Here is a 6,223-nt window from a genome sequence, read left to right on the forward strand (position 1 = left end):
CAACATCAGAGTAAACATGCATTAAAGCAAGTCTGCCAATCTGATGTAGGCAGAAAATGGAATATGGCATGTTATTTCATGAATGCAAAGGAAATGCTTTACAAGAGAGTCAAAAAATGTCTGGTTAATGCTAAATAACTATCTAGATGTCCCAGAGAAAAGGAGAGGGTGTGTTCTACCCCCCCCCCACCCCCTCGGGATCTGCCAATGTCAAGTTTGGAATGTGAGTGAATGAATTAAGATTCTTCATGATAGGCAATTGATTAAAATTTGATTTACTGATAATTTTAACTTCATATATGTGTGTTAATTAATTGACTATTATCTCAAATCCTGTGTCAGAAATGACCTCTAAAAATCGACATTGTAAAATTTTATATAATGAATTACATAGGCATTTTTTTTGCCTTTATTATATAGAATGTATACAAAGACATGAAATTTATTTCTGAATGTTCATATGTTCTAGTAATTTTTCATGAATTTTAATCATTTAATCATTGATTGGTTATATCTACTTCATATTTATTTCTATTTATGTAGTTCAACAATCTTCATTTAAGTAGTTGACCTTTTTGCACTTATTGAAAATTTTGAGATTTCAGTTCAACTTTTCACCATCAAACCTTGCTTTTCCCACTGAATTTATTTTTGTAACTTGAAATACACCTCTTCAAGTTTCTGGTTATACATAATTTATTTCTTTTGAGACATTGTATTGGGTTTTATGAGATCTTATAATTTGATCATTATTTTGTAAATTATATTGGTGTGAAATATGTGCAATTTTAACAATTAATAAATTCATTCATTGGATGAATATACACACAAAAACCCTCTTAGTTATTGCATATAGTGTATATCTAACATATAAAATATTGCTTTTCTCTATTTCTTTGTTATATGACATTTTAGAGCTGTTCAAACATAGCACTTTTTTCCAATATTTCGTGACCTTTTTGCACCGAAAATTATCTCAAAGTTGTTTTTCCATGTTGAACCCATACTAAACATGATAGAAACTTTTTATTTGGCAAATTTCATATTGGGGTCAGTAGGAACCTGTGCACAAAGTTTCATGAAAATCTGAGAGATAGCATGTGCCGACCTCTGCCTGATATCATAATGGACACCCTCTTAAATGGAGGTCCTGTCTTTGTTGAGGGGCTACAAAGATATCATTACCGAAGAGGCTTTTAAAATAAGCTTGAAATCAACGTCAAATTCATACAAGTTTTGCATGGCTTTTAAACAAGACTGCAAAAAACCTACATGGCATCACCCTATTTGGCATCAGGCCGTTGCGACTTAATAAATAGACCACACGCAGAACAACCCCCTTGCATCGAAACAGCCGAGAGACACAAACTCCATCTGCATGCGATAAGGGAACACCACCACACAAACAAGGGAAACCGACGATGGATAAGCCGAGTCGTTAGTTTGTCGTTGATATTCATTTCCAACAAAACATCTAAGCATGAAGCAGATGCGGAGGACCCGGGGTGTCTTTTATCTCGAGTTCACAGGGATATATCAAATAGACATGTCAATGAAAATGATTATTGTGAATTGACAAAACGTCATCGATATATCTTGAGGTTGATTGTGGAGGCCATAAGAAGGCAAAAGGTTTTTTCTTCTCATGCAGAAGCTTTTGGATAAACTGTGCGTCATAAGAATATAAAAACTGGTCGGTCAGCTAAAAAAGAGCAGGATTCGTGTCCATGAAGATTTGAACAGACTGTTGTAAAACCGATCACCAAAGGCTACGAAGATATTTTCAATGAGGAACTCAGGCATCTTTTTTTTAAATCTCAACTTCAGAGTGCTTGCGCGTGGAATCAGAGTGGTGTTTAACAAAGTATTTTTTGGATGACTGATCACTAGATACGATTATTTCCAGTTTCCATTCTTCTTAAAAACAATTGTCTATAATGTCTATAATGTCAATACGTCTAGTCAAAAGGTTATCATGAGAAATGGACGTGTGAAGTGTTATCTGATTGATTGATTGTATATTGTTTAACGTCCCTCTCGAGAATTTTTCACTCACATAGAGACGTTATCATTGCAAGTGAAGAGCTGCACTAAACGACCAATAAAACATATTTGCTGACAGCCAACCACAAACCAGAACGTATGCAATCGTGTCAAGCTCGCCAAAGTTGGAATATAGCCTCTTGAGGAAAAGTCCATTCACCAAACGAGAGTCGCGTTTTGCCACATAGACTGACGAACGTGTGGATGGCGGTAACTTAGAACTGCATACATTGAGCGAAATACATCTGGTATATCCAGTGGTCCGTGTTTTAACCAACTTTCAATTTTGTAATGTTTATAGGAGTTGTGAGATTGATCACTGTTCGTTATCTTCACTTTTCATTATAGAGGCGATTGCGTTTGATGGTGGATCATTTGTGGTGTGGGACTGTGTTTTCTAAGATTGTGAACTGGATCTCATCGCAGCAACGGGCAGTTGTAATGCACAAATTGCCAAAGGGACATTCTTTCTGCAGGTTATGTGCCTCATTTTGACAACAGTCTTCTTTGCGCAAGGCCAGGGTTTATGTATGACAATGATAATGCCAAATCACACCGTGTTCGTGCTATGCAGGATTATTTGCGTAGAAATGATCTAAGTCCATATTCGAATTCTATCAAAGGAAGTGAACATAAAAATGTGACAAAGGGTTTCAATTTGTAAAGTTCATGAATGTAATGAATTCTGAAAGATGTACATTTGTAGCTTTCTTCAGTAGGGAGATATTGCATCCAGATTAAATAATACTTTCATTCCTTGGGAGCTGCCAGATTAAAAAAAACAACTCCCTGCTGGGTTATCGCTTAGCATCCACCAGAGGGTAACACTGGTGATGACGTCAGTATGACATATTGTGTATATTTGGCACATTATAAACATCTACGTTAAATTGCCATCAGCACAAAGTGAATTAATTATGGAATATCAGTTTGAATCCGATGTTGCAGAGGAAGAAATTGTTTCTCAAAATAATACTTCTTCACCAGCAGTTGATTTTAATGAGAGAGTAATTTTATTTGATTGGCGTGCTTGTGGAAATTTTAGCGAAGTACATTCAAATGATGTTTTTGTTGTGATGAGTTTGATCATGACATAGATATACACATAAAGTGCAGTTCTCTACACCCATATTTTAACACGATGTGTTTACGTCCTGTTAAAATTGATACAGCTTACATTTATCAATGGATTTATGTATCCAGAGAGGAAAAGTCTCGAAGGAGTTAAACACAATTTATTAGACAATTAAGAAAAATACGAGAATGAAACATACCTTCTGTATTAAAATGTATTAAAATCTAAATATGTTTTATAAACATTTCCAATTCCACCCAAACGAAGACTACTGCATTAGTTTAGGAGGTACAATGGAATCATCAGTCCATTTATCTGTATGTCCAGCTGTCTGTGGATATGAATTTGTCAATAAATGATGGGTTGTTCACTGGTGTGTTGAATAATTATCCATCGAATACAATTCTGAAGGTATATTAAGCGTATCTTAAATATTTTGGGTGACGCTCTACTGTAGAATATATGGTTTGTATCTATATTAATTGCTCTCAAGAGAGCAGACTTCTTGTACACATTCACTGTTTCCCACCATTCAATGTTTCCTGCGGGGTATTGGTCCGGTTAGGTTAGATCCACTTTTTTTGTTGATAATGTATAAATGATTGTAAAATTGTGAATTTCACAACCTCAGAGTTTTCAATCTTGGACGGGTTCAAAATAGGCATTCAGTGTTAAGGCGATACACTACATCACCACAATGGCAGTCATCTTTTCAAACATGAATAGAAATATAAAATATCAGCAATTGTATATTCCTTTAAAATTTGGTTGCTTAGCTGGATATCTCAGTCACTCGCTGTCCCCAGCAAGTTTTTTTTTTCATTTTTGCAGATTGCTTTCTCCCAGAATAGCATTTTGACTAAGTTTTTAACTTCAAAATATCATTGTACATTCCCGCCACTTTTCACCGATATCAAATTTTTCTGGTGTGTTATTTCTTCTGAAGACCGGGGGGTCCGAGTTTGAATTAGGTCTTCAGTACAACTTGCTTTTCGTAAGAGGCGATTAAATGGGGCGGTCTTTTAAATGAGACCACTAAAACCGACGTCCCGTGTCACAGAAAGTGTGGCATGATAAAGATCCCCTCCCTGCTGAAAGGCCATAAGCGCCGAAAATAGGCCTAAATTTTGCACCCCGTCACCAACAATGGTGATGTTTCAATCGAAGTGAAAAATTCTTGAGAAGGATGTTTAACAATATATAATCACCAATTTTTCTCCTGAATATAACATACATATTACATCATATAAAGGTCTTTACCAGTATAGACGCTCATGGGGATATTTGTGTTTTTATAATGCTGCTGATTTATATTACTTTTATCTTAGATATGTAGGGAAATTATACGTTTCGCAGTATTTGGGGCTATTGATACTTCAAACTAATACCAATGTGACCGACAAACCTTATTAATCAATTTAGATTATTCGGAGGTTTAGTTTAAGTTTTTAGTTCACCTGAGCTGAAGGTTGCTGAGGTGAGCTTTTCTGACCACTTTGTGTCCGCCTTCTGTATGACCCTAATATTTTTAACATTTTCGACATCTCCGAAAGCACAGGGCTTCAGCCAAACTTAACACAAAGCGTGTTTCGATAAGAGGATTCAAGTTTGTTGAAATGAAGGGTCACACCTCCTTTTGAGGTTGAAATGATTAAGAATTGGTAAAATTGCTGTAATAGCTTTTTATAAATCTCCCCAAGAACCACTTTGTCAAACTTAACAGAAACTATTCTTGAGTAAAGATAATGTATGTTTGTTCAAATGAAGGCCATGCTCCATGCAAAGGGTAGATGATGAAAAAAAAAAAAAAAGAAATAGGGAAGGTTCATTTGAAATATTTTCAAGAACCACTAGTCAAGAAAAGTTGATAATTACATAATCACTTTCTGGGGACAGGGTGTGGCCACAATATATGGTGAAAGTTTTGCATGGTGATATGTGGGGATGTAAAAAAACAAAAATTCTCAAAAACCACAGGCCTTGGGTACTTATTTCAATATGCAAATATTCCTAGGTGAAATTTGATACACATCACTTTGCAATGAATGCAAGGTGAAGATAACGAACAGTGATTAATCTCATAAATCCTACAAGCAATACAAAATAGATAGCTTACTATTCGCTGTATGCTTAGCAGATACTTCGGGAGGTCTGACTTGATTGTAATGATTCCAGATTTCGTATTAAATACATGTATGTAAGTTTCCTTAGGGAGGGATGGCTTGAATATAGTGGTGTCAGATTTCGTACGAAATATGAAATTTTCCAGAAACCCTGATACTCAATTCCACATCAATTTTCGTGTTTTTTCTTCTGAATAAAACAAACAATATCGAAAACAATAAGAAGTATTTGTAACAATAGTAGTTTTCATTATTAATTATCTCTTTTGGCATTTTTTCAACTGACGATATTTATTTTTCACTTGAACAGATGCCTGAACTGACATTTAAATTCAATGGACTCCGTTATCAAGGTTCCCTATAAACGCTAATATTACAACTTATATTGATTATCAACAAGAAAGGAGCTGGTCGCGGTAATTCAATGATAGAGCATTTGCTTAGAAACCGGAAGGATGTGAGTTTGAGCCCTGGTCGTGCAATGCCTGCGTAAAACGTTTGACGCAATCATATATATCGATTGTTACCTTGACCAAGGCTTGGCATTTAGAAGTGAGAGTGGGTTTTTCGAGCTTAAAACGGAGGTTCTGTATCACGACAAGCGTTGGAACGTTTTGGAACCTTCAATGATACGGTCATATGCTCTAGGCATAGGTCTAAATTTGTGGTACTTTATCTACAACTGTTGACATCTCAATATGAATAAAACATTTCCAACGTAACGTAATACAAATAAATATCCAACCAATCATTTATTCTTGCTTAAAATAAAAGGACAGATAACTATGTACGATTTTTGATGAGTGTAATGTGATCCGATGACAGTCAATAAATTCAGTATTAAGTGCGCAATAAAATGAAATTGAATTTAAAAGTACCTATTGATTTTGAGTACGGATCAGTCCGTTTACCCGATCGAAGTATAGGGCTCGTCTTAACTTCATCCGCTTCGGCGGGGATTCAATTAGAAATAAAAAATGTT

Source organism: Ostrea edulis, chromosome 7, assembly GCF_947568905.1.
Source record: "Ostrea edulis chromosome 7, xbOstEdul1.1, whole genome shotgun sequence".
Taxonomy (NCBI): domain Eukaryota; kingdom Metazoa; phylum Mollusca; class Bivalvia; order Ostreida; family Ostreidae; genus Ostrea; species Ostrea edulis.